General features: G+C 38.1%; 2 long non-coding RNA genes across 13 annotated transcripts; both read left to right on the top strand.

The window, feature by feature from the left end:
* Positions 1-1,336: 1,336 nt before the first annotated feature.
* LOC114375088 lies at positions 1,337-18,639 on the top strand. 12 transcript variants are annotated; one of them, XR_003658705.1, is made up of 12 exons: positions 1,337-1,504; positions 2,135-2,222; positions 2,316-2,414; positions 2,553-2,674; positions 3,260-3,504; positions 3,974-4,325; positions 4,896-4,930; positions 5,042-5,162; positions 6,306-6,389; positions 6,471-6,558; positions 15,004-15,067; positions 18,592-18,636. It is a non-coding gene; the product is annotated as an uncharacterized LOC114375088 (long non-coding RNA). The 12 variants fall into 12 exon arrangements; XR_003658701.1 differs by lacking the exon at positions 18,592-18,636 and adding an exon at positions 17,502-17,823; XR_003658709.1 differs by lacking the exon at positions 18,592-18,636 and adding an exon at positions 17,502-17,823 and having other exon boundaries at positions 6,488-6,558.
* Positions 18,640-18,881: 242 nt separating this feature from the next.
* LOC114373583 lies at positions 18,882-20,568 on the top strand. Its single transcript, XR_003658424.1, has 4 exons — positions 18,882-18,925; positions 19,013-19,202; positions 19,298-19,985; positions 20,403-20,568. It is a non-coding gene; the product is annotated as an uncharacterized LOC114373583 (long non-coding RNA).
* Positions 20,569-20,861: the final 293 nt, after the last annotated feature.

Here is a 20,861-nt window from a genome sequence, read left to right on the forward strand (position 1 = left end):
AGACAAGAGGGGGAACTACAAAATAAAGAACCCCAACGCTCAAGTACGTGAGTTAAGAGAGTATGAGTAAGTATGAAAAGAGTGAAATGAAACCTGATATTTATAGAAGGGAGAGTGAATTGTGGGTTCTTATTTGTAGGGACTGTTATAATGATGTAACAACCCTTGCAGATAATTACCGATTTTTAGATAATAGTCACCAGATAATGTTGGCTTATAGATAATGTGTAGCTTAGAGATGATTATTTACCTGTCACATGATAAGGAAATTGCAATACATTTAAATAATAAGATATTAGAGATAATTTGTCAGTTGAGAGTCTGGCTGCTAAGGGCATGTTGTCCGTGCTCCTTTGTCAAAACTGACATAGAATGCTAACATATATGTGTCTCGGAGTACCACCACTATTGCAAAATTGATATTCTACAACGTGTTTTCAACGTCGGTGGTGCAGAAAACGTCTTTGTTTACAAGACAATGGCATTTTAGTAAATATAACTTGTATTTCAACTACATTTTTGTTAAAAACGATGTCGAATTCGCTTTACAAAAACGGGTTAATAGGCACGTCGTTGTATTCTATTATTCAAAGACGGTCGTTATAAACACCATCTTTGAAATTGAAGCAATTTAATTAATTTCTTTTTCCCTCACAAAGTCGTATACCCTAGCCCTCGTCTGAGTTGCTTCCTTTCTCCCTCTTCATCTTAGTCGATTGTCTCCATAGGCTTTCTAGCACCTCAGTGGTGTTATTTTCATTTTGCACTACCCTTTCTCCCTCTTCGTCATAGTCGATCATCGTGAAGGCTTTCCAGCACCTCTGTGGTTCTCGCGCATGGTTGACTACCATCTTCGCTCCTCGTCTTCGATCAAGGTTTGTTCCTCGTCCTCGATCAAGTTCCATTCCTATTTTATGTTTTGTTTTTCTTTCTTTCGTTTGTAGTCTCATGTTTTAACTGAAATTGTTGATTTATTCCATATTTTGTGAATTTAGTCATGGTGAACCCTAATTGTAGTATCCTGTGAGCATTCCTATTTGGTTTGTCTCCTCTTCTTCGATTTGTCAACATCACAGTAAACCAATGGTTCGATTTTGCATTTTAATCTCTTCTTCGATTTGTCTCACCTCGTCGTCATTGGGTCACTACTTACTATGGAGGCCATGTAAGTAGTTCTGCTCAATTGCGACATTCATATAGATATTATTCATTCCACAACATACCTTTTGTGTATTAATTATAACTTTTAGAAGCTGTTGTACTCAGCATTGGGTAAAATATTCATTCATTTTCTTTCAATAAGATATTCATTCTGCAAATTAAAGTGGTTCACGAACCTTACCTAAGGCTCTCTTTCGGTGCTCTTGAAAACATGGGAAAACAGAGCACACAATTCTCTGCCCTCAACTACACCACCTTGCACTTGATCTGGATGCTATTTTTTTTTATCAGCCAGAAATGCTTGGAGAGCCCATTGCATCTCTGCGTTTGCTGCACTATGAAGGTATTGAATCTATAGCCTTTATACTTGGTATAGATACAAAATTTTCTCAATAAACTCGCATATCATGTACTGAATTCAACATACCACATCTAGGGGTCTCTTTAAAATTTTCCATGTTTGCATGTTCATGTTGAATCGTATTTATTTCTCGTGTTATATAACCAGGCTATTTCCAAGTCAGGCCTCAAAAATTGTATCAATGATTTGTTGTTTGTCTTGAGAATGATGCTGGATCAGATCATTCATGTTACGGAAAAGTGAAATTGAATGAGTTAATTGTATTTAATTTAAGAGAACAAAATGAGTATATACATTTATTAAAAAGCTTGGAGGAGCTAAATATACCTTTTGATGCTAAATTCTTTCTTCTCTAGGATGGAGCTCTGATGGCTTTGTTTAGAGTGCTTTTAATTGCCAGTGATAAGTGTTAGTTCTTATTACTATTAGTAGTGCATGGCTTGTATTGTACAATTCCCCTATAATTAAATAATAATGTCAAAATATCCCGTACAAGAAGCTTCTAAGAAAATTTAAAATTTGTTTCAAAGAATAGACTAGATTATTATCCTAAACTAGAATAGAGTTTTTCTAATAAGCCAATAATAAAACTAAGTGAAAGCAATGTTGCAGGTGAACGCAGACCTTGACATGGAACTAAATCCCCAAGCACAACCATGGCCATATCAAGCGAAGAGCCTTAATAGAATGTTTGGAAATGGTAATCCTCACAACATTTGCAAATTGCAAGGACACATATCACTAACAGTTCCCTCTTCCCATGCTAAATTTAATTAAGAGCATGTTGTTCCAGTTTTTCTTATTTTCATCCTCTAGTGTGCTCAGCATAGGAGATTATGTGACTACGGAAGGAAGGGTAGTAGTACGAGATCATGTATCTATCATATCAAAGGTATGTAATTGTTTCCTGATCTTACAAGTTAACCTCTTTGGAATTCTTTGCTTTCTGGACTAAACATTGATCAGTCAACACTACTTGACAACTATATATTTGGTTGCTGTTGTACTATTTTTATTTTTGAGAAATTAGGAACTTGGGGTTTAGGAGAAAATATCTGATTACACAGCTTTTGCAAGTTTGGCTTGCTGCAGCAAGTTGTGTAACCAAGGATATCAAAGAGCTTGGGGTTTAGGAGAAAATATCTGGTTCAGGTTTGTTGTGAACTTAGTCTTATGATGCTTGCATAAAACAACAATCTGGTGATCTTTTATTCACATACATTTCAGAAAACATTCTCTTTTTTATTATAGTAGTAGTTCCATTTTCATTTTTCTTGTAGCATTGATTTTTATTTATTGTTCTGGAATGCTTAGTTTGTGAGAAAATGTCTTGTTGCGAAGAAGCACAAAAGGGTGCTTTAATGACTGCCCTTGTCTTTTGATCATATACTATAAATATATAACTTAGAAAGGCAAATATTGTTGTTGATAAATTATTCTGCATTCAGGATTAAATTTAAAGAGAAAAATGATCATTATATACCACAAATATTATTTTTGTTACATCCAGCTATACTCATTCCTTATAATTTTAAATTTATTTAGATCTTTCTTGATTTCTCATCTCTTTTTTTAATTTAAATTAATTTAAATAAGATGCTTTATACTTTAATTCATTTTATATTTCCTAAATGCCATTGTGATGACAATTTTCTCATAGGTAGCCCAAGACACATTCTCTCAGGATCATGTAGTTTTAACTAAATTTCATGTAGTTTTAACCAAACTTCTCTTCAGGACTAATGTCATCAAGGCCTGAAATTGGAAACAAGAGTAACACACAGAACAATGCAGAAAATGAAGGGTTTGCTGAAAGCCAGGGCAATGAATTTATCCCTGCAGGTTTCCCCGTTGGTCCGTGGGATGATTCTGCAATCATGTCTGACAATATGACAGGTCTGAAGAGATTTAGAGATGAAGATGTGAAACCATTTTCTGGTTTAAATGCACCTGAAAGTCAGGTAGAGTACCACTGGACCAAGGTAATATATTTGGTGTGTAATTTTGAACTGCAATGTTAGTGACATGCTTTTGGAGATATTATTGCTTATTTTTTTTAAAAAAAAACTATTATTTCTCTAAAATAAGTTGAATTCAAATACACACACCTAATTTTTGTCATGTTATAAGAAAGAAAGATACAAGACGTTATAATAGGACCCACCATAATTTGTCTAGGCTCCATCAATACTTCCTCTCATGTAACAAGACATTGTCCTGTTACTGAAATTATTTCCTTTTATTTTTTCACTTGTACTTGGTTTCTTGATTCTAAAATAGGCTGCTGAATTTTCCTTGATAATTTTTCATGACTTGGAAAGGACCAAATATTTTACACTGTTGAGTATTTAATCCACGCCTTGGCATAATTGGGCAAATTGCAAATTATTGGCATCTAATAAGGTGAAACTGGGCTGTTTAATAGTTATCTTTGTGTCAACTTCCCTTCAGGTTAGAAGAAATAAAATTAGTGGAAGTTGGTCCTAGTGTAGGTATTGAGGCTGGTGATCATATCTAGGCTTCAAGGTACATCCTCGAGGTAATTCATTTTGACTACTTGATACATTGTTATTCAAGGGGGGAAGGAAAAAATAATTACGAAGTGGATCTCTTCAATATATATATAATAAAAAGTTTTTTTTAACGTAAGAGCCAAAAGGTATTTTGTTCTTAATTGCCTTTTTTTTATAAAAAAATTTGAACTGCTAGCTAATATGTTTTGGCACATTAATGGCTTGAACAAGGATTTTCCTATGGCTTTATGGAGTTTGAAGTGGCAAGTGTTGCGCAAAGTGCACTTGAGGTATTTATTAAATGTACCTTAATATAAGGAATGGTTCATTTCTCTAGCTCTAGCTCACCCTGTTATATTGGAGTCCTTTATGTTTCCAAGGAAAAAACATAAGATTTGAGGCTATCATATTTGTGTTAAAATTGAATTTAATTATGAAGAATGAGAGAGGGAAGGATTAAATTTCCAGTGACATGATCATGTAGGCTCTAATACCATCACTAGAAAAACCAGATTTAACATCGGCAGATTAAGATCGGTTTTTGACAAAACCGATGTTAACGTAAATGCGGTGGCATAATTGTAAATAATGTGTATTCCTTAACATCGGTTTTTAAAAAGCCGATGTTAACATATCATCAGTTAACATCAGTTTTTTGAATAAAACCGATGTTAACGTTCACATCAATTTGTTAACATCGGTGTTTTATTGAAAAAATGATGTTGAACTTACATTTTAAATTATATTTGACGCGACCTATTCCGCTCACGCTCTCTTCTTCTCCGTTTACCCTCTCACGTTCTCTTCTTCTCTGTGTACCCTTTCGCGCTCTCTTCTCCATTGCACTGTTAACATCGAAGCTTGTTGTTCTCCATTGCACTGAAGACCGTGACAGGTACGTTTCATCTACCTGTGTTGTTCTATTGAACTAAAGACCGTGACCGTGCTAGGTCTGTTTCTGGAACTCGTGGTTAAGCTAAGGACCTTTTTTGGTTTTTGGTGCAAGGATTGGCGAACTGGTGGTCACCTGAGGTACATTTGACTGGTAGTACGTGGTCTTTGTGGTCAGCTGAGGTACATTTCACCTGAGGTACAATCTCGTCGGCATTGTCGCTGTTGGGTTTGAGGTAAGCTTCATGTCTTCATTGTAACTTTGTGCTTCCGCGTACGTGGTCTTTGTGCTCTTTGTTCTTATAGATTGTTAGTTAGTTTTTTAATTAGTTATTACTACTAGGGTTTGGAATGCAGGTAATCTTGCTTGGAAAGTTGTGTCAAAATATTACCTTATTTTGTTGAGTTGTTGCTTGGAAGCATCTACTTTCTTCCTTCACTATTGTTGTATACTCGTTTCTTTCACGCTCTAGTTTTTGTTTCCATGCTTCATATCTTATAGCTTTTTGGGATAGTGGTTGTTCAAGTTTTTTGGCCTTATTGTTCATAGCCTTCTACCTGATGTTTAACTTCTGCCTGATGTTTTTAATATCCCTATTGATTCCTAGTATTTGTACCCTTTAATTTCTCTTGTTTAAAAGATCAATTCACTTCTAGGAGCTTGAAGGAACATAATTTGGTTGGATTGATTGAGGGTCAACTATCCAATGCATGTATAATTCGAATTATTGAGGGTCAAGATACCCTACAGACCCTTGTGGAGCTATGGAGACATGGCTTACATCATAGGGGAGCAATCTTGAAATCCCAAAATCTGGTGTTCATACCTTTGTGCTCTAACAAATCTGTTTGTTCACCTGATAGCAATCATTGGAGAAAGAACATGATATGAATGGATTTCTATACTTAGCTAATTTCTACTACTACTGCTATGAGACTATACTGATAACACTTTTTTTCCTTGCTTTATTTCATTCATTCATGGTATTTATAATGGTTGATACACTTGATAGTGGGGGACAAGAATATAAAAAAATGGAAATATCACTAACAGAATTTGTGAAATTATCCTATTAGCTATAACAAACTCCCGACAAGATAATAGCAAGGCAAAGCTGGTCTAATTGTGGGCCTGTGGCTGCTATCTGCACCCCTCTCTCTGTGTGGTATTGCTATCAGAACACTATATCTGCTTGGTGAATCTTAATCATGAATAGAAACTAGAATAGTATGCGTGTCACATGAATAACAAACACTTTTAATAGCCAACAAGCAGTTTGACATAGTTTGGTTGAGAAAAAGCTGAATTAGTTTGTTGTACTTGAACTTGGTTTGGCTTTGAGTTCTTCTAATGCCATTACTCGTTATATGAACTCCAGGTGAAGCTGAATTACTTTGTTGTAGTTGAAGTTGGTTTGTCCATTGGTGTTCTTGTGGAAGCTGTTTCATTATATCAAGTCCAGGTAAAGCACATTGTTACTACTTGTTATATATACATGCATATGTGTAAATCATGTATTAAAACCTATATTAAAACACTACAGCCAAATACAACTAGCAGGTACGTGTTAAAGTCCTTGAAGCTTCAAGCTGACAGAGACTTCAGAAGTTTGTATAATCTCACTTGAAGCTGTGAGTTTTCATTGATAATTTTTACATCTATTCAAGCTTACTTACTTGAGAATGTCTTTGAAATTGCTGTTTTTTTTTTACCATATACCCGATTTGAAATATCTTGTTAAATGTATGTCTTTATGAAAATTAGTTAAGGTGATAATTAGAAGGATTAAGCCATATATAGTTTAAGTGCAAGGTTCTAAGGCCAAAGTATTATTTGGAAACAATATTTGTCTTCAGATGAATTTGTTACCCTTCTCCGGGTCTTCCTCTCCTTAGTTGCCATTTTCATGGCCACCTTACACTTTGGCTGACTTATATATATCATCAAACCACTTAAAGCACAAGCACATGTTCTATCTGACAGCAACTGCTAGCTACCTCACATAAGGCATTTCATGCTTTTAGGATTGTTTCGTTCCAGTTAAAAAAGAATGAAAAAAAACAGTAAAATAAGATAGAGTCCATTCCTAATAAGTTATTAAGTGTATGCCATAAATTAAAAGGAATATTTAGTGAGAAATTGTTTGAACTATAAGGTGTAGCCTGCAGACTGATAAAAAAGCTATATATCTATCATATTGTCTTATGCAAAAGCATATTCAGTAACTTGGGAGCACAAAAGTGACTTTGGAGAGAAAGTGGCTCCTTTAGCTTCTGCCTTTGAGTGATCAACTTGTGCCTTTCTCTCCTTTAGCAATGACTTTGTACCCCACTCATTGTTATTCTCACTATTTCTCTCCTCAGGTTCTGCCTTTGAGTGATCAACTTTGGAAACTTCAGTAACTTGTCCATTCTTGTGAGCCAACCTATGTTCCTGAAACTGCTGATTTTGTACCCCAGTCATTGTTATTCTCACTATTTCTGTCCTCAGCTTCTGCCTTTGAGTGATCAACTTTGTAATCCTTGTCGCATTTTTGCATGCTTTGTCATATCTTGTAGCTGCTGTTCTACTTGAGAAGTGGCTTTTGTTGCTAACTCACCAACAAAGACTGTATCATCAGCATATTGAAGGATATTAGTAGGCTCTTTTTGCTTCCCAACCAGATAGCTTCTATAAAGGTTTTTATGAAGGGCCTCTCTCATCATACCAGTGAGACCTTCACCCACTATATTAAAAAGCAAAAGGGCTAAAGGGTCCCCTTGCCTCAAACCTCTAGTGGGGGCAAATTCCTTTGTAGGGCTTCCATTAACTAGGATTGAAATGGTGGCTGATTGGAGGTAGGTAGCAATCCATTTTCTCCATTTAAGACAAAAGCCTAACCTTATCAACATGTAATCCAAAAAAGACCAATATACATAATCATAGGCCTTTTTGAAATCCACTTTGAAAACCATAACTGGCTTTTTTCTCTTCAAAGCTTCCTCAACCACCTCATTAAGGATCAAAATTCCATGAAGGATATGTCTGTCCTTTATGAAAGCTGGCTGCTTTTCATCAATTATCCCAGATAACACACTCCTCAGCCTATTTGCCAAAAGCTTGGCTATTACTTTATACATGCAACCAATGAGAGAAATAGGTCTATAGTCATTTAAAGACTGTGGATGGGTTGTTTTAGGAATAAGAGCCAAGAAGGAGGCATTGCTGCCTCTAGGGAAGCTGCCATGAATATGGAATTCATCCACAAATCTCCTGAATTCAGGTTTCAAAACCCCCCAAAATTCCTTATTAAAATTGAAATTAAAGCCATTTGGCCCCGGGCATTTGTCTCCACCACAACTCCAAACAACATCTTTAAGCTCTTGGTCTGAAAAAGGGGCAGTTTTCCCCTCCCTTTGCCTCTGATCAATCATAGGGAAATATACCCCATCCAGAGAAGGTCTGAACAATTTATCTTCAGTAAATCTATGGAGAAAGAATTTGAGAACTTCATTCTTGACTAAATTAGGTTGTTGAACCCATACACCATCAATGAAGATTGCCTGAAAAGCATTGAAGTTTCTTCTGAAATTTATAACTTTGTGGAAATAGGTTGAGTTGCTATCACCTTCCTTGATCCACTTAGCCCAAGATTTTTGTCTCAACAGGGATTCATATGCATTTGAAGCATTCCACAAATCATGCTGGATGGATTTCTTGGCCTTAACCTCATCTTCGGACAAGGTTCTATCACCAGCTATGGTTTCCAAGTCATTTAGCTTCTGCCTCAAATTTTGAATCTTGCTAGCATTGATATCCCCATTAACTGTACTCCATTGTTTTATAGTATATTTTAGATTCCTTAATTTGTTTTTAAGAGCAATTCCCCCCCCCAACCACCCTGCTGATCATTGATCCATGCCTCCCTGACCATTCTTTGGTACCCTATTTGATTGAGCCACCAGTCCACAACCCGAAAAGGCTTGGGACCCCAATCCACCATCCTTGTTTTCAAGATGACTGGATAGTGGTCTGTGTAGTCCCTTTGAAGGATATGCTAAAAGGTATCAGGCCATAGAGATATCCATTGATCTGAAACCAGAAATCTATCAAGTTTGCTCTTGACAGTACCATTGGGCCTAAACCAAGTAAACCTGCCACCAAAGCCTTTAATTTCCTGAAGTTCCATATCAGATATCCACTCATTGAAATCTGAAATGTCAGAAGTGTCAGCCATCCTTTGGGATGAGCCAATTCTTTCCTCCTGGCTCCTCATGCTATTAAAATCCCGAAGAAAGCACCATAAACAATTAGGATTAGAAACTTTCAGCTGCCTTAACTCCTCCCACAAGGCTCTTTTCCCAGCTATATCACAAGGGGCATAGACATTAACTATGTAAAGCCTCTGATTTTCTATCACCCACCTCCCATCCTGCATTAGGAAATTTCTTCCTTTAACCCTCATTTCCACATGAAATGTTGAGTTGTTCCACATACAGAGCAAACCACTAGCTGCCTGGACAGAGGGAACACTATCCCAAGAAACAGTGGAATCCCCCCACATAGACTGGCAGATGATCTTATCAAACTTCTCCTTTTTTGTTTCTTGAATACACACAAGGTCCACCTTGTGTTTTAAATTGAGCCTCCTAATAGCAGCCCACTTAATCCCCCTTCCCAAAGCTATGAAGTTATAGGATAAGATAATCATGATTGATGTTTTTTAATACCCCTCTCAACTGCCACAGAGTTGTCTCTCTTCTCCATTTCTAGCATCGTGCCCTTGACCTTCTAAATGTCCTCCCCATAAGTCAGACCCATGTCTTTAACTAAAGCAAATTGTTTTTCCAAAATAACATGCTTATAATTATTGGCTGGGCCTAAACTATTGTCTTGGTGGTTGCTATTTGGGTCATATTCTGTGACTTCAGAGACAATTATACCTCTCGGGTCCCCCTTACAAGCTATACTTACTACCTCATTTGACTGTGAAGTTGGATCCATGGCAGATTCCGGATTAGATTGGGCCTCTCCATTAAGGTCCATAGTCTCGTTTCTTCTAACATAAAACTTCATAGCAGCAGGAGTTGGGCCTTGTGACCACTGGCCCAAATCCCCCCCTTCCTTACGGATATTATTATAACCTAAGGATAAAAAGGTTTGCCTGACCGTATTTGTTTTTGGAAGGCAGAAAATATATATTATTAATAATAAGCACAGCAGTACCAGAGGTACTGGTGAAATATACATAAGTACAAGACATCAACAGTGTCGCCCTCCAAAACAAACCCAACACTGACCCCACCACATAGGATAGATATACCCAACCCGTATTAACCAAAATACTCCACAAGGTTTGAAGACCAGTGGTTGAAAGAAATACTGAAGTTTTTCTCTCTGGTTTTTAACCATGACCATGCTAGGAATAAAGCATCATCCATCACTTTGGAAGGTTCAAAGTGATTGCCCTGGAATATCAATAGATTCCTATGCTGCCATATTGAACTAGTTAATCCACCATCCACACCATCGAGTATGATTTCTCCCTGCACCAAGGCTATCACAGAATTGGACAAAGTGAGATGCTGGAGAAGCTGAAAGTGGTCCTACCATTTGGTTCCACCTCATGAACTCCCACCATAGACCTCTGGTCATTTTGCAATTGAAAAACAAGTGGTCAGCCTCCTCTTGATCTTACCCACAGAGAGGACATTCATTTTCCTGAATGGCCACATTTCTTCTAAGGAGGTTATATCTAGTGGGTAATCTATCTTTAATAAGTCTCCAAGAGAAAACCGCAGCCCTTGGGGGAATTTTCAGCTTCCAAATTGCCTTGAAGATATTTGCTTCTGGAATTTGTCTATTACTGCTCATCAAAATTCTATAAGCTGACTTAGTGGAATATGTGGAAGCAAAGCTTCATGATGAATCAACAATGATTCAAAAGTGTTTTGATGATAACAATGATGACAACAACAAAAGATGATGACAAAGGTAATGAACAAAAAGCTCAAAAGATCAAAGAACAACTCAAGTGAATCAAAGAACATCTCAAGTGAATCAAGAACAGGTCAAGAGTTCAAGAATCAAGGAGAATTCAAGACTCAAGAAGAAAGCCTAGAATCAAGAATCAAGACTCAAGATCTCAAGAATCAAGATCAAGATTCAAGACTCAAGATTCAAGAATGAAGAAAAGACTCAATCAAGATAACTATTAAAAAGTTTTTTCAAAACTTTGAATAGCACATGATTTTTTGACAAAACCTTTACCAAAGAGTTTTTACTCTCTGGTAATCGATTACCATATTGTTGTAATCGATTACCAGTAGCAAAATGAGTTTGAAAAAGTTTTCAAACTGAATTTACAACGTTCCAAATATTTTCAAAAGGCTGTAATCGATTACAATGTTTTGGTAATCGATTACCAGTGTCCTTGAACGTTGAAATTCAAATTTAAAAGTGAAGAGTCACATTGTTTCACTCAAAAGCTTTGTGTAATCGATTACACTTATTTGGTAATCGATTACCAGTGACTGTTTCTGAAAAATCAAAAGATGTAACTCTTCCAAAAGGTTTTGACTTTTTCAAATGGGTTTTAAGTTTTTCTAAAAGTTATAACTCATCTAAATGGCCTTCTTGACCAGACATGAAGAGTCTATAAAAGCAAGGCTTTGTTTTACTTTTCCATTGAATCTTATACAATCTTTTACAAGCCTTGAATCTCTTTGAATCTCTTTGAACTTCTTCTTCTTCTTTGTACTAAAAGCTTTCTGAAGTTTTCTGGTTTTCTAAACCTTGAAAACTTGTGCTATTCATCTTTTCATTCTCTTCTCCCTTTGCCAAAAAGAATTCGCCAAGGACTAACCACCTGAATTCTTTTTGTGTCTCTCTTCTCTCTTTTCCAAAAGAACAAGGGACTAACCGCCTGAATTCTTTTGTGTCTCCCTTCTCCCTTGTCAAAGAATTCAAAACGACACAGTCTGAGAATTCTTTTGATTCTTCCCATTCCCTAATACAAAAGCGTTCAAAGGTTTAACCGCCTGAGAATTCTTTTGTATCCCGATTCACAAAGTATCAAAGGTGTAACAGCCTGAGATCTTTGTCTTAACACATTGGAGGGTACATCCTTTGTGGTACAAGTAGAGGGTACATCTACTTGGGTTTGACTGAGAACAAGAGAGGGTACATCTCTTGTGGATCAAATCTAGTGGAGGGTACATCCACTAGGGTTTCAAAGAGAACAAGGGAGGGTACATCCCTTGTGGATCTTTGCTTGTAAAAGGATTTTTACAAGGTTGAAAGAAATCCCAAGGACCGCAGGTCGCATGGGGACTGGAGGTAGACACGGGTTGTTGCCGAACCAGTATAAAAACTCTTGTTTGTTTGTTTCCTTCTTCCCTACTCTTTTACTTTCCGCTGTGCATTTTAATTTCCGCTTTTACTTTCTGTTAAGTTTCTCTTCTACTCCTTATTCTCTTAACAACAAAAGTAAAAGCCTTAAAAGAGTAATTTTTTAATTAGTAAAGGTTTAGGAATAATTAATTCAACCCCCTCTTCTTAATTATTCTGAGGCCACTCGATCCAACAGAATACACACCACAGGGATCAGCTTTCCACACCATGATATCCTGTAGATGAGTCTGAATTTGTGTAGCATTAATTGCTTCCATAAAAGCCATAGCTACATCTTGTTCATGGTCAAATAAATTCCTCCTCCACTTTAAATCCCAACACCAATTACCCTGAGAGAAGCTTCCCATTGTAGAGATGGTACTATTCTGCTGTCTACTAATCATGAAGAGCTGATTATACCGCTGTTCAAGATTACAATCATACCCCAACCATTTATCTTTCCAGAATTTAATTTTATCCCCACACCCGACCTTCCATACCATCTGCTAATGGATAGAGCTAAACTCAGGCTGCTGATTTAGCTTTCTGAGGTCCCTCCACCACTGGGAATGCCAAACTTTGTCTCTACCATTACTGAGCTCTGACCAACCTCCATATTTGGATATTAAGATTCTGGCCCATAGCTGATTTTGATTAGAGGATAAGGCCCAGATCCATCTACCCATCAAAGCTGCATTGAATTTAGAAATATCCTTAATCCTGAGGCCCCCATCCTCCTTGGGGAGACAAATCACATCCTACTTCACCCAAGGGATTTTCTTATGCTCTTGATCTCCCCCCAACTAAAAATTCCTTTGCAAGGACACCAATTTGACAACTATTCTTTGTGGAATCTTGAAAAAAGATAAAAGATATATGGGTAGGGCAGTCAAAACAAAGTTTATCAGTGTAACCTTCCCAGCCAATGATAGAATTTTCTGATTCCATTTAGATAGTTTAGCTTCATATTTCCTGATCAGAGGTTCCCACACAAAACAGCTTCAAGGCTTAGCCCCAATGGGGATGCCCAAATAATAAAAAGGGGTCTCCATATGGTTGCAATTCAAGAATTGGGCTGCATCATGAACCCAATTAGTCTCATGTCCAAAAACCCCAAAATGACTTTTTGCAAAATTAATCTTCAGTCCAGACACCATTTCAAAACCCCTAAGCATGGCTTTCAAAACAATGACATTGTCCCATGAAGCATCACCCACAAAAACTGTATCATTTGCATACTGCAGAATATTTACAGGCTCATCTTGCTTTCAACCATGTAACTTCTGTACAGACTTTTGATTGTTGCTACCCTCATCATTCCAGTCAAACCTTCTGCCACTATATTAAAAAGCAAAAGGGCTAAAGGATCCCCTTGTCTCAAGCCTCTAGAAGGAACAAATTCCTTTGTAGGGCTGCCATTTACTAGGATTGATATGGTGGCTGATTGCAAACATGCAGTGATCCATTTTCTCCATTTAAGGCAGAAACCCAGCCTATCCAATATGTAATCCAGAAAAGACCAAGATAGAGAGTCATAAACCTTTTCAAAGTCCACCTTGAACACCATGACTGGCTTCTTACTCCTTTTAGCTTCCTCAACAACCTCATTGAGAATCAAAGTTCCATGAAGGATATGTCTATCCTTTATGAAAGCTGATTGTCTTTCATAAATGAGCCCAGGCAACACTATCCTCAATCTGTTTGCCAATAATTTGGCTATTATTTTATACATGCAGCCTATAAGGGAAATGGGTCTATAATCATTAAATGACTGAGGATGGTTTGATTTAGGAATTAGTGCCAAAAAAGATGCATTGATGCTTTTAGGAAAGCTACCATGAACATGGAATTCATCCATAAATCTTCTGAATTCAGGTTTTAACACCCCCCAAAATTCCTTGATAAAGTTAAAATTGAATCCATCTGGCCTAGGGCATTTGTCTCCTCCACAGCTCCACACAACTTCTTTGAGCTCTTTGTCTGAAAAAGGGGCAATCAGCTCCTCCCTTTGACTGTGAGTAATCATTTTGAAGTGAACCCCATCCAAAGTAGGTCTGGAGAAATTCTCCTCAGTGAATCTACTAACAAAGAATTTAACAGCTTCATCCTTGACCAGTTTAGGTTGCTGAACCCATACACCATTAATAAAGATTCCTTGGATTGCATTATGATTTCTTTTGAAATTTATGGTTTTGTGAAAATAAGTTGTATTACTGTCACCTTCCTTGAGCCACTTAGCCCTTGATTTATGTCTCAATAGGAATTCATAGGCATTTGAAGCCTCCCACAGGTCATGCTGGATGGACTTCTTAGCCATAAGTTTAGCCTCAGACAAAGTTCTATCAGAGGCAGTGTCTTCAATATCATTTAGCTTCTGCCTCAGGTGATGGATTTTGTTGATATTGACATCCCCATTCTCTTTACTCCACTATTTTAGTCTAGATTTTAAATTGCTCAGCTTGTTTTTAAGCACGATTCCCCCCCAACCAACCTACTGGTCTCTGCTCCAAGCTTCCTTCACTGCTATATGCTAGGCTTTCCTTAAATGGTCTATCTTTGGTCTTTTCCCCCTCTATATTTCGTGCTTTGACTCTAGGGATATCCACAATATCTTTTTCTTTCTGATCCTCCTCACTGCTGATTTTATTTTTCAAAAGAAATAAATTCAGTGTTACGTATGACATGGACTATGGTTTTTTTTCTAGGTTATCATATACTACTTTTAATTGACATTGTTCTTCAAGGTCTTTCGGGTTATAGCAACTCCAGGTAAGTACGTAGGAACTAGTATGTATATACTGGTGTTTGATTTAAAATGTTATATACTGGTGTTTGCGTTAAAATGTTATATACTGGTGTTTGATTTAAAATGTTATATACTGGTGTTTGCTTTAAAATGTTATATGCTGGTGTTTGATTTAAAATGATGCATACTGGTGTTTGATCTAAGTTGCCACCCCAAAGAAAGTGTCATTGAATGGCAGTTAGACTATTAATCACTTCTGTACGGGCCCTGAAAAAGACAGATAAAACAAGGGCAATGCTGTTAAGACAACATTAATTAGAGTGCCAGCCATAGAAATGCTTCTCTGGTTCCATTTGCCCAATTACAAGGCACAATTTAAGTAATCAGCAGCAAGACAACACCTATCCTTAGATTGCCCAATTGCTCCAAATTGGCTCTTAGCAAAATTGATTCTCAGGCCAGAAACCATCTCAGAACTTCTAAGAATGGCCTTCACAGCTTTAACATTATCTAGTAAATTAGCAATGACTTTGTAAACACATCCTATGATGGAAATAGGTCTGAAATCACCAATAGATTGAGGGTCCTTAATCTTAGGAATAAAGGCAATGAATAAGGAATTAATTCCCTTAGGAAATGAAGCATTCACATGAAATTCTGCAGTAAACCTTAGAAACTCAGGTTTCAGCTCCTTCCAAAAATGCTTAATAAACCTGAAATTAAACGCATCTGGCCCCGGGCTTTAGTCAATGCTGCAAGCCCACACTGCACACCTTATCTCCCCCTCTTGAAAAGGGTCAACCATCATCTCCCTCTGAATAGGAGTCAGGACATTGAATGAAACCCCATCCAGGTTAGGTCTGCGCAGATGAGGTTCATTGAATCTGCACTGGAAATGCTACAGAATTTTTGCCTTAACCAAATTAGGATTTTCCACTCAGATACCATCAATCAGCATCCCCCTCAAGGCATTTCTCCTCCTACTATTATTAATAATTTTGTGAAAGTAGGAGGTATTACTGTCCCCCTCTTTGATCCATTTGCTTCTTGACTTTTGTCTCACAATAGATTCAAGAAAAGTAGCCTTTTCCCAAAATTCAGCTCGAATTTTCTTCAGCTCTTGGACTTGTTGGTCAGAATGCTAAGCTGTCAAACAATTCTCCAAATCATTCATCTTCTGTTGAAGCTGCTTCACCTTGTTGCACAAATCTCCTATATTGTCTTTACTCCAATTTTTCAGCCTTTGTTTGAGGTTCTGTAACTTGCATTTTAGAGCAAAACCACCCCCACCCCATAGGCTGATTTTCTGCCCAGCAATCCCTCACTACCATCTGTTAATCGTTATTCATTAACCATCCATCATAAACCTTAAAAGGCTTAGGGCCCCAATCAATGCTCTTACAATTCATGATGATAGGACAATGGTCAGAGTAATTCCTCTCAAGGTTAAATTGGGAACTATATGGCCACTTGGATAACCAGCCATCAGAGACTAGCACTCTATCCAATTTTCTTTTACATGATCCATTTGGCCTAACCCAGGTAAAGGGCTTACCCACACAAGGAATGTCATCTACCTCCATAACAACAAGCCAATCATTAAATTCAGTTAACTTAGCTTTTGAGAATGTCATTGTTATCCATTGGTAGTTGCATAATACATCGCAAAATTGTAGTGTCTTCCAAAGAAGGTGAATTCATGCTGCAGCAAATTGATTATAATGCTTGTTCTGGCCTCAGTGGTTTAGTAACTCATCAATATAGGAGTGCATCGTGTGGCTGATGATGTTTAGAATATAATGATCCTTTGGTACCCTCGAATGAACCCCCACACACGCAGACACACACAACCACACACACACACACACACACACAGATACACAAACACACACACATAGAGACAAACACATGCAGACACAGACACAGACACAAACACACACACACACACATAAAGAGACAGACAAACACACACACATAGAGTCACAGACACACACATAGACAAACACACACACACACACATAAAGAGACAGACAGACACACACACACGCAGAGACACACACATGGACAACTATTGATGTCCTTGTATGTTATTGTACGTCATGAATGTTCTTGTATGTCATAAATGTTATATGTCATGAATGTTCTTATACGTGCTGAATGTAATTTTCTATATAAACAATTGTTGTTCATGCTGAGTGAACCGTAGATTCCTATTTGAGACTGAATGCAATGATTCTTGTGGATAGTTTGCATTAGTCATTGTATTTAGTCTTGAATTATCCGTTTGGATAGTTTGGGGAGACTGGTGTTTTTATTTTAGACTCATTCGGTAAGGTTATTATTATTTTGATTAATTTGATGAAATTTTGGTTGAATGCATTTGAAGTTGTTCTCTGAGTGCATACTTGATTATTCAGTAAGGTTGAATGATTTCAACTTTTGTTTTGTAAATTGCAGTGTAGTTTACAAAAGCAAAGGTGAAAGGAAAGATATTGAGCTAGTAGAGGAGGAAGAGCCACAGATTGGTGCTGATTGTTCTAGTGCAACCTCTAATAAATCTAAGATTTATAAGGAGGAAGCAGCGAATGTAGCACATAAGCATAAACTAAAGAGGGTGGAGAGTGTCAATGCTGATGCAGAAGCCTTTGGTGATCACTGGAAAGTTCAGATTGGTCTATGCATTTTGAAGCTGAAGCACTACAACATATGAAGAAAAGAGATACATGCCATCAAAGTGTGTCATTGGAGAATAAGACAGGAGATTCAACTGTGCTGAACATAGGAGATTCGTCTAAAGTTGTGATAAAACAAGACATGAAGGGAGGAGAGCATAAATATGGGTTTAACAACAATAAACGTGAGAAGCCAGAGAAGGTAAGGGTGGTGGATGATGAAACTGGCGACAAACATGAGCTGTTTGAAGTCCTACGGATACCATCTAGATGTGTATTTTTGAAGGTCTTCATGTCATTCCTTCATCATTCAACGTCTTCATGTCATTCCTTCCCCGAGAGTTTGAAGTACTATTCTGAATGATTTGTCTACAATTCCAAAAATCTAAGAAAAGTTTGCTTGTATTGACCCCACTTTATCATCCTTTAAATCCCATGGAAATGTAGCTTTCAGTGCACACTATGTAATCTTCACCTGTCTACGATTATTGTTATTTGTGCTACACAGTAATTTTCTTTCATTTCTTGAAACAAATTTAAAGCACAAGTATCACAACACATCATCAACTTGAATTTATCAGACTTTTCATTTATCAGACATTTTCACTACTATTACATCTTATCCTGTTTTGAATCACAATTAAAAACCACAAGTAAATCACTTATGACTTATCCTCTTTTGATTAATCTTTTTTTGAAAGCACACACACACACACACACACACAGAAAGAGACACACACACACCTACAATAATAAAGCATGACCACCCCCGAACCCCACTATTCCAGATTACTTACATAAAGAACTGTTGATGTTGATAATTGTCTGTAATCAAAATTTACATTTTGTATGTTTTTGTATGTTATTGTATAAAGGATCATGGCTTCTCCACCTGCCTCCCCTCCTCCTCCTCCTCCTCCTCCATCTCATCCTCTTCCTCCTTCTGCTCCTTCGGACGCATCGGCTTCGCCGTCTGCCGTGAAGCGGACACGCAAAGCCTCACGTCTATGATTGTTGTCTACTAGACCACCTGGTGCTGAGAGACCAGTGGTCCATGTAGATCCTGCTACCGGCAAGGCCGACGGTCCCCATAGGAAGAAATTAAGAACATATTTGGGGATTGTGGCACGTGATAAGGTGGACGCCACCTACGAGAACTGGAAGGAGGTCCCTACTGCTTAGAAGGACCTAATTTGGGAGGATATTCAGGTATTTTCCTTTTCTTATTTGATTTTGTTTAATTAAAAGCCAAAAAATATATTATTGTAACAAATAAACTTTATTTGATGTTGTCAGGTGGAATTTGAAATCCTAGAGGCTTCAGACCGTGGAGGAGAGATGGAGGTAGTTTAAATTAGACCTCACGAGGAAATGGGCCCTTATAGCCGATCAGGACGGTGTGGAGGACACTATCTGTGAGAAATACGACATTAGCAAGGAAAAATGGGCCCAGTTTTGCCAGACTCGCAGAGACCCTTCTTGGGAGGTATGTTCCTTTCCATTTAAGTTGTTTTCCAAAAAAACATTAACTTGTTATACTTCATTCTAGCAATTTGAAACATTATTGTTTTATTTTTGCAGGATGTGCGCAAAAAGGCACAGGTCATCCAGAAGCAGAACACTGCCCCCCACGTGCTGTCTCGTGGGGGTTATGACTATTTGGAGCAGAAGCTCCTGGATGAGAAGACCAAGAAGAAGCTGGAGGAAGCTACACAGTCAGGAAGTGCTGATGGCGTCATCGACCCTCCATCCCCGATCAGACGCCACGTGAAGTGGAAGATGGCCCGCACGAAGAAAACAGGGGAGATGGCGACTGAGGCCGCAAAGGAAATCGCTGAGAAGATCGTAAGTCATTTTCAACTAACCATTAGAATTATATTTCAATATTTTGTGAGTTCCATGTACAACTATGTTTTCTGTGTAGGATTCCTTTGAGGAGCAGGCGACACAGGGATCCTTCGTCCCCCATGGACATCAAGATGTTCTCACCACTGCTATTGGACGTCCAGAGCACCCTGGATGTGTCCGTGTTGTTGGAGCCGGTGTCACCATCAAGCAATACTTTGGATCGGCTCCACGGACGTCCCACAGCTCTTCGTCCCTGCCTCCTGAAGAATTGCAGCAGCTGACCCATCAAATCAGGGACCAACTAGAGGAGTCCATCACAGAAAAAGTGACGCGGCAACTCATGGCATCCTTCAGTCAGATGCAATCCCAGATTCAATCACAGATGCAATCTCAGGGACTTGCACTACCTCCTGAGCCTCTGGTTGGTCCCTCCGGTCCTCGAGTAAGCACAAAGGGGAGATGTGTTGATCCCTCAGGAAACGATCCTGAGACGGGTGACTCAGATAGGTGCGGCTTGTACATCAATGCATATCCTGCCCGCCTGGTTGCCCTGGGGAGAGTTTATGAGGGATCCACTGTTGTTCATAACACTCCTTTGTTGCCTGGCCAAGTAAAGGTGGGTGTGGAGGAGGTTACAGATGCAGATGCTCCAGTTCCTGTACCCACTGATGAGGTTTCCTTAGTGGGGCAAGCACTTCACACCTTCCTTGCTTGGCCGACACATCTGGTCAAGTCTTTATCATAACATATACTTTACTCTTACTATATGTTTCTTCTTTTTAAATTAATTCATTCAGTGTGCCTCAAATTAGGCCATTTAACTTTGTTTCATGAACAGGTAGTTGTGTCTCGGGTAAAACCACCTCCAAAGCCTGATCCGGAGGTTGATGATCCACTTTATTTGATGACATTGACCATCCTAGAGCTTTTCTTGAGGCCTTATCAGGTTTCTTGGGATGACACCGTGTTCGGGGTCTTTAATCCAGATTTCCCGCTCTACATAAAGCACGAAGACCTCTCTGAAATCGCACACGGTGGTCAATGTCTCAGCATATCAGTGTTACAGTTGTGGATTCTGTAAATCATTTTATATTACTTTTAATTACCTAAGTTATTGCTTTGAATTCATAAATATTTAACTTTGACTTAACATAAACAGGCATCTCACTGATACAAGTATGCGAGCGGGGAATTCTGATATCTATGGATTCCTTGAGCCACAGTCCATTCAGAGGTCTGGGCAATCGCAGTTTGAGTCTGAAAGTTACATAAAGACTTGGATGCATAGTTCAAAATG

This window comes from Glycine soja, chromosome 11, assembly GCF_004193775.1.
Source record: "Glycine soja cultivar W05 chromosome 11, ASM419377v2, whole genome shotgun sequence".
Classification (NCBI taxonomy): domain Eukaryota; kingdom Viridiplantae; phylum Streptophyta; class Magnoliopsida; order Fabales; family Fabaceae; genus Glycine; species Glycine soja.